The sequence below is a fragment of the Micropterus dolomieu genome, linkage group LG02 (genome assembly GCF_021292245.1).
Source record: "Micropterus dolomieu isolate WLL.071019.BEF.003 ecotype Adirondacks linkage group LG02, ASM2129224v1, whole genome shotgun sequence".
NCBI classification, from domain to species: Eukaryota; Metazoa; Chordata; class Actinopteri; order Centrarchiformes; family Centrarchidae; genus Micropterus; species Micropterus dolomieu.
The window spans coordinates 3,501,300-3,510,486 of record NC_060151.1 but is presented as its reverse complement, the minus strand read 5'-3'; positions in this window follow the sequence as shown (position 1 = coordinate 3,510,486).

The following is a 9,187-nucleotide window of genomic DNA, read 5'->3' as shown; positions in this document are numbered from 1 at the left end:
CAAAATCTCCAGAACAAGCGAGTAAGTAGACCTTGAATGACAACTGAAACAGACTTTATTTTCAGTTCTAACCCAAATAGTTTGATTTTTATGTTAGTTTCCCCAATGGTGAAGTTTGAATAGCCACCAGAGGGCGACATAACGTATGTAATCTCAAATAGACCATAAATGGACCTTCAATCCAAAAATAAACCATAAAATAATTTGGACTTTACAACAGTGATGATTCTTTATGGAGTCCGTGGAGACTTTTTGCTGTTAATGACTGTTAATACAACCATTGAGTAAATTAATATTTCAATCAAAGGCCACGTTCTTTTAGAGGACAGGCGATCTATCACGAGACAGATGGATCCATGAAGTGTCTGCAGGTGCTGGGTAACACCTTTCATGATATATGTGACACATTTCCACTACAGACTGCTTTCCTCAGGCAAAGGTGCGGGTGTGAGTGAGCACAACAGTTGCAGTAAGCTGTGTGTGTGCTTTATCATAAATACCCTTTAATGACAAAATAAAAACATCTCTGCTAAATTCTTGTTATCCTAAATATCCCCGACCCCCCAAGTTATTATCTAAGTTAGTAGCCTATTTAGTAGATAAACCTTTAGCAACAAACCTGCTGAGGCTCAGTCCGGTTGCATTGGGGTCGAGAGAGAACAGCCAGAAATTCTGGACCGGTCTGACCGGCGTTTAGTCTAGGGGCCAGCAATCTTCATTTTGGTCTCATCAGACCATGACAAACTTTAGCTGAGATGTCCTGTGAGATTTAGTTTTCCTTTCTCTTGTCCACACTCCCATAAACTGTCAGATGGAGGAACTCTCCACAATCACGCGATACTCCGTACATGACGAGCTGCTGATGGACTTTAATCTGTGTGACCTGTGGGGAGCTGATGATAGCCTAGTATTCGGTGTTTCCTCCGGTTTTGGCTACTTTCCAGGGTAAGATAGTCTATGTAGGGCACAACGAAAACTGATAAAACCCAGACTGGTTTCGATCTTTGTTTGGATATCACTTTTAATGTCTAGCGTGCAAGCCCTCCTACATTTAAACTTTATTCATTATGTTTCATCAAATAGCCTAGATAAATCCCCCTTTTCTCTGCAGACCCGCCCGGATCTCTGTCAGTTTTCTGGTTGCCGGAAGCCCTCCACGTGTCTGAATCTTCCCCACATTGATCAGTAGCCTAATATCCTGATCTGTGGGAGCTTCCCGAGGCTTTAAAAAAAGAGAGAAACAATATTTCAGATTGACTGCTAGAATTATGATTCAAGGTTGATCAAAAATCGACTTGGGTAAACATAATAAAATAGTAGCCTATAGTGGAAATAAAGGCTCAGCCCTTTAAATGATTTCATCTGAGCCATGCTTCCTGATGTGAAAGTAAGCATCTGGAGAGGATAAACACAATTTGTGGCCAAGTTATTTATTCCTTTTTCTAAGTTTAAAATCTTCAGTAGGCTGTTTGGATTAGAGACTGGACTGGTTTTAAATCAAACGGTTTAAAGCCATTTATAATGATGATTATTAGGCTATTATTAGTATGGTTGTTTTTATTATTATGACAAATTAATATCAATGACATGGCACATGGTTTCCACAGGTGTCGTCCATTTATTCCCACACTATCAAATTATCTCATCAAACGCCGTGCACGTGGCGGGCACGCGCATTATAATTCGACTCTCAAAGAAATGAATGAGCCGACCCGCGTGCCGTTATCGGGCTGATTAAAGCCTTTGAAGTAACCCGCCGCGCGAGACCCGGGTACGGGATACAGTGAATTAATATCCACTTGTAGTTGGACGGAGCGTTTGTTCTGTGTCGCCGCTGGTTATTGATAAAAAATTATTTGCCTTTTCGATGGCCAGGCTCGGTTTTGGCGTTTCGGGGCCTCTGCTGATCCAGACCCGGTAGTTGAAACCCTGCGGCTGGTTCGCCTACACAGCATGCTGTAAATGATTTCTGACGGCTAATAATCTACATATGAGTAGATTCGTTAGTAACAGCTGTGTCGCTGGACGTGACCAGCCAGAAAAGTTATTTTTGTCAAAACAGGAACATATGGCTTCCTAGTAGAGCCCGCGAATTAAATCTACGGATTTTCTTTACAAGTAGCCTAAATTGTCTGGGACGAAAATGTGTGTTTTGGTCATAGTCGTTTTAATAACATAATGTAGATAATAATGAGGAAAGAAATTAAAGCCGGGGATAGTCGTTTCAAAATTACGTTCTTGTCATTGGGCGAATTAATTTGTTAATACGCCCTACATAAAACAGATTTTTGAAGACATTTGCTGGAAACTAAAATGTAATATTCTGTTACGACCGAATAATTATTGTTGCGCCTCTGCAGGCCTCCCAGCTGAAGGCCCCAGATTCCCGTCCGGTGCCCAACCGCAGGCCCGGGTGTAGTGGCCTGGGCGGGCCGCTTGGTGGCGGTAGTGACTCGGACTGGAAGCGAGAAGGAGCGTTTTGTATAATTTACTGTAGGCTGTTTTACTTTACAGCCTCCAACCGCAACCAGAACAAACACTTAATGTTATTTTAGGCATCATTAACAAAAGTTAAAAGCGAGTTAAAGCAGACTTAACCGATTTTAAAAAAACAAAACAACAACTGATAAAAACTAAATAGGCAAGCATTACTCGAAACTAAAATGTGTTCAGTTAAGTTTTTTTTTATCCAATTAATTTGTCAAAAGTATCCGACAAGTAGGCCTAGGCTACAGGTAGGAAGTCGACTGTTTCATCTTAGCTTTTAGGATAATAAACTCAGGGACAGGGCCTGCGTTTGTTCCTCTTCCACCCATAGCCTACTTTGTAGTTACGGATAGAACAGGATCCCTTCTATTTTACTATTTTCTTTTCTTGTCTTGTCTTTTCTTACCCATCCTTTATAAACTGACCGTTTTAAAACAAAATCTAAAATTGAAAAAGGTGACACTCATGTTCACAACCCAATAAACGTTTATTCTTCCCGTTTATGAAATTCCTCTCAATGGCTTGGTGTCATGTTAAAACCTTTTTAATTTTTGTGTTTGTTTCTGATTATTCAGCCTGGTTTTCAGTACAACATGAAGGGACATTTAGCCTTAAGCAAAAACGTCCACATTTCCTCCTGTCATCATCGCTGCCTTTGTTTTTTGTTTCTCCAAATCAGCGGGTCCTCTGAGAGGAAATCCCCCACCCTCCTCCACCCCCCTCCACCCCTCACCCCTCTCTCTCTCCATTTTGTGCGCTTTGTAAGAGCTGCTCGAGTCTTCTCGCTGTCCACCACATGAGGGATATAGGACTATTATTTTGATCGAGCTCGTCGGTGAGTCCGATTAACAAATGGTTAAACTCCCTGAAATGGTGTTTATTTTATTTTATTCGTTCATCAAGTCTTAACCGGCCCTCATAGAAACATGTAGTTTGCCTGGGATCGAGGCTGCACGAGGGAATCCAGAACTCCCTCAAATGAAACGGATTCAAAATAGGGAAATGAACATTAGAAATTAATCTGAAATAGAAAAAAAAAACGCACATCAGGAAATTTGTGAGCAGGTCTCTTCACTTGTTGTAGAACACATTCTGTATTTACTGAATCGACCCAATTAATTACATTATCTCCATCAACAATTATTAGTAGGCTATATTTACTGTGAATATGTGGAATGTGTGTTTTTGTTATTTTTCAAAGCTCCCGAGTGTGTTTCGCATAAGAATAGCGATTTAATACTAATTATTTCACATAGCTGTTATCACGTGTGAGAAAACAGTCTTGCTTGTGTTTGAACATTTCTCACTCTGTAATGTTTTTGTGCTGGACTTTTGAGGGAAACACTTTAATAAAATGTCCTCACTGATAAAGTCATTTTTAGGCCTACTCCTGGATTCATTTTGCTTCTCAGTTAGTTTTGATGTTGTCCCTATGGCTGCAAACTTGAAACTCTATATTTGATTTCTAGAGTCCCTGCTCTGTATTTCCTTTGTAAACCTGGGCTTCTTGTCCGGATCACAGTGACTCCACTTGCTGTGGGAAATGTTTCAGCTCTGAATTTGTGGTTGACTCTACTGAAAAAGGCCTTAAACTCCCTAGAAATGTTCTCACCAATCTAATCTTCTCTGCCCTGTAAAGTAAGACTTCTAAACAATGTTCTAAAAGTGAAACACTTCACATCACATAGCAAGAGATGTCTTATCCAACCAAATTATGTGCGGCAACATATGAAAGTTTACCACAGTTTGATCACTGAAGTATTCTGACAATGGAAATGTGTTGCAGTGAAGTTGTTTCAACTCACATAGATTAGCTCTGGACTGATGGGGACTATGTTCATTCAGCAAATGAACACACTGGATTGCTCAAATGTATTACAACAACTGTGATTGATGCCTTACAGGCAGAGGTGGAATATAACTAAGTACATTTACCCAAGTTCTTAAGTTTGTGGTTCTTGTGCTTTACCTAAGTAGGCTATTTCTATTTTATGCCAGTTTATACTTCTTTTCATTATTGATAATTTTTACTCGCTAATTTTATCTGACCAAGTTAGTAGTTACTTTGCAGATTAAGATTTTACATAGAAAAATATGATTATAGTATAAATATGATGACATTGTTACAGATTAAACCACTTAACCTAACAGTAATTACAATCATGACAATCAGCTCCACCCAACTACCTTCTGTGTCAGTAATAATAATCCAATAAAATGATAGTATGACAAACTTTTGATGCGCCATGTACATTTTTAAACTGTGGTATTTTTCTTATACTGGAGTAACAGATCAGAATACTTCCTCAACACTGATTTCAGGAAATACATTTAATCACATTTCTATCCTCCATAGTGGGCTTTTCTAAACAGATGTCATTAGCACATAAAGTATACAATTAATTGCTGAAAAACATTCAACGAAAAAGAGATTTTCAGCCCTCTGCCGAGCTGTTTCACTAAAACATGAATCACTATCTGTCACGTGAGGCTGCTTCACTCTCAGTTGTTGCCAGCACATCCTGTTTCCGTGATGTCGGCACAGGAAGTTATTTTGCGTTTTAATTGAAAGTGAAATGTTGTTAACACTCAAACTCCATGACATGGTTAGAAATTTGCCCCATCGAGCTGGTAAATAACCAGGCCTGCCTGAATGTCAAATGTTTCCATTATTCAGGCGAATTCTTAACTGTAGCAGAATTTGAGAACCTTTTTTATTCCGAACCGTCCAATTTGTCTCTATTCTAAATATTCTACATGACTTTCAGATCATTTTATACACAGGGCTTGGCAGTTCAGCTTGACATAGTTCATATTTTCTGGAACATAAGGATGTAAATTGCTGCAGATTACAATGAACAATTGAGGCCTCAAATCCTGCATTTGTAGCAACAGAGCCAGTGGTTTGGATTTTTCAAATTAAGAACAATCTTTGTTTTGAGGCTACAGCACTGATTTAAACTTGAGGGGGAAAACAAAATGAACACGGCTATTTTAACCAAAGAGTTGAGAATTTCTACTGAGCTGGTGTGCGTTCACATCCATGACATATTTAACATAAACAGTTATTCCGATGAGACGTGGTCAAATATGAAAAGGGAAGGCCTCCTTTTCTTAACAGGAATACAAGATTTTCCTTGCAATTTCTTAAAGCATGAAAGTTCATTCTTTACCTTGAAATTATAGTTTGATAACAACTATGCTAACTCAAGGTTAGGTCTGTTTACTTGCTTTTTTAAACAGCATCAAGAAGAAGAAGAAAAAGCAGGAACAAATAGTAAGTTGACCTTGAGTCAGGCTTGTTTTGTTGATTGTTTATCTTGGTCGCTTTGTTCAGATTTTATGACTTTACTCTCTTACAGAAACAAACACCTATACTGTCCACTGTTCATGCATATGAATACATATATCGGTTGTACAACATATAAAACAGTCTTGACCACCTGTTCACTAACCACCCTATACATGTCACCTCTGAATAACTACAACAGAAGAAAAAACGAATCATACTTATTCATTTTGGAACATCCCAGTGAAACATGAATAAACAACTCTCTCCTCCTTCAGCCACAATTATGCAGGTTCCCAGTGAGCAAGATATCCCAACTGAAGAATGGAGCCTCAGCTCCCTGCTGTGAATTCAAAGCAAAAGGTCAGTCCACCTCTCCTGAAGGCACAGTGTTTTTACATTAAGATATTAAAGAGTGTTTTTCTTATTGTTTCCTGTGATGCTTGAGCTTCACTGTGCAGGGTGATGTATGTGCAGAGTTTGTTTTCACATTCATCTGCTGAAGTGGCGTTTCTCTGTGCTCACCTTAAATCTCAGTGCAACACCTGCATTTACCAGCAGGATTTTGTGACATCACAGCTAGTTTAGAAGCCAAGCATGGTCCAGATTGCAACTCAAGTAAAGCCTCCAGCACCCATAGTCAGTGAAGTAGCAGACATCTTGTGTCAAGCCGTTAAACTTGTGAAATAATATTTGTTTTTGAAACAATATTTGCTTATCTATAGGGCAGTGTCATTTTAGTATTTTTTAAAATTTGGTTATTGTAGTTTTTTGTGGATAAACAATTTAGATGTAGATTATTATTCAAACAGAGTATTTTTATGTCTTAAGCCATATCGTTAATTTTACAGAAAAGACTGGCTAATAAACAAATGCCTGCATGTTATTTCAAAGTAGGCATGTGAAAAGGTTTGTGTTCATAAATCCTGGCTTCTCAAGGACTATTGTGCATGTATCAAAGGTAAACAGTCCCATAACATAGGAAAATGATCCGTTTATGACACATCCAAAAGGTGTGATAAAAGTCAGCACCTACTACAGGCCGTGTAAGTCGATGCTGCTCCAATGGCCCAAACATTCACTTTTCCTTCATATTTTCACACCTCGTGGATGCGTAATAACCGGCTCCATCCACGTCAGTGTGCGGGCTTTTTGTCTAGTGTAATCCGAAAACTGCTATTTATTTTTTTTTTAACCCTGCTCTGTTTCTTTTGCCCTCTGTCTTACAACTATGTTTTGGTAGCACAGACCTTAATTCAATGTATCTGATTCATTTAATGGTCAGCTTTCCAATTTTATTGCCAGTACAACAGAATGAGGAAGAGAGCGGGAGGCCTTGTATGGATCATCACAGAAATATAACAGGGCACTATGAAAGTAAATCAATTTCTGCTATCATTTAATGTTTTTTACATTATATAAATTCATCAACTTTAAGAATAAATCAATGAGTTAGGGGTTTATTTTAACATGTTGCAAGCTTTTCATACATTTTTCTTTTCAACACACTTACAGTTGAGAAGTCATCCGTGAGGTTAATAAAGTCTTCTGAAATGTTTTCCCTTATAACTCAAGCCAGTGTTTAAGTGGTTGTTTTAGGCCTACTTTGCATTCTTTCAGATTTTAGATATTTAAAATATTTAATCTAGTCACGTTGACATGAAAACGTTTTTTTTGGTGGTGAAGATGGAAAAAAATTAATTGGGACCTTTGTGACTTAAACGACAAATCTTAAACGATTTTGAAATCTGTTCCATTATAGTTCTTATCAGTTAATACCAATGAGATGCAGACTGAGTGTGCATCTTAGTAATCAAGAGCAGAACGTACAGTTAATCCCTTCTCCCCTTTTTGCGTCTTTTGTTTCCAGTTGTTCAAGTTCAGGTTGTTAGTTTCAAGTTCATTTGATATAGATGGAAATTACAAAGTCTATTTCTACATTCTCAGAGGACTTGTTGAGAGGTCAACAAAGCATGTTTATATTTAAGCTTTCATATTCCATGCTCTTATTTGTCCCTTTCCATGTAGATCCTTATCAAATAAAATCTTCTCAAGGTCCACTTACTTACGGTTTCATGGTCTTGTGGTTGTTTAAATAATGGAGAGGTTTGAAAGCTCTGGAAAATCAAGTAGAAGCTGAGTTAAGATTTATAATAGAGTTCATTTTTGACCTCAGAAATAGAAGTTGACAAAACAGTTTTACCTTCCAATCTATTTAGTGGCTGTTCTATAGCACGTGATTTTCATCAGCATATGCACAGTTTCCACTGAAATGTAGATGTTCAAATTTCCATTTTTATCTGAGCAATAAATATACTTGATCATGTGATCCAGAACAGCTACAAAACAGATCTCAAGGTAAGATTACTACATCTATACTACTACTACTACTACTACTATATAAGTAGGTTAAGATTAAGGTTAACTTTCTTGAAATTCAATTCTGTGTTCTTAATGAATGAGGTTCAAAAAAACAAAACAAAAAATACATTTTCTGAATGGTAAAGAACAGGAGAACACCTGCACATTCATTAGAACTAGGTTTTTGTGGGTCTTAGCAGGTGGAGAGAGCACATGTGTAATTAAACTCACTCACTTTTGCTCTCTTCACTGATTTGTGTTGGCCCCACATCTGTCCAGCTTTCACTTCAAGGAAGTCTGTCACAGGTGCTTTTTTGGGTTTTCTAATAAGCACTTACACACACACACACACACACACACACATACAAATATCTGTGTGTACTTTTTCAGACTGTTAACCTAACTAATGCAAAAACTTAATTTTCTAGACTATAACCATCACAAGCAACCCACAGCGAAGAGTCCGTATGTCTGAGGTCATATTATAGAGGAACACTGGGGGCAAGAAATAATAAGGGGAACAGGTAAAATGAACAGGAATAACATACAGGTACTAACAATCTGTTTCTGCACACCGACGGTGGATCTCATTAGTCCAGCAGGAGACATCCTGTTTCTGTTCTTGTTGCAGCAATATGCATGGAAAACATTTGATTACATGCGATCAACATATGTGAACAGCAGACAGGAAGCGTGTTCACACATGACTGACAACTTGTTCTCTTTGTAACATTTGACAGCATGAGGAGAGGATCTGTGGAGAAAAGAGGGGAGTTCGTCAAGGAGAAGAAATGGCTTGATTCACAAAGAAATGACATTTAGATGATCAGAAAAATGCAGGTGTAAACCATAAACATTAGGTTTGCAAGTAACCTATTTACATTAAATAACAAAGATGCCAGTATATAAGCAGCCCTCTGCAATTTGGTGAACTGTGGGCCTTAGAAGTACAACATACAGTTTGTTTTACATTTAGAAAACGGAAATGTATAGTCATTTGTTTTTGTTGAGTTATGAACAACTGATGCCTGGATCTCATTATTTGAACGA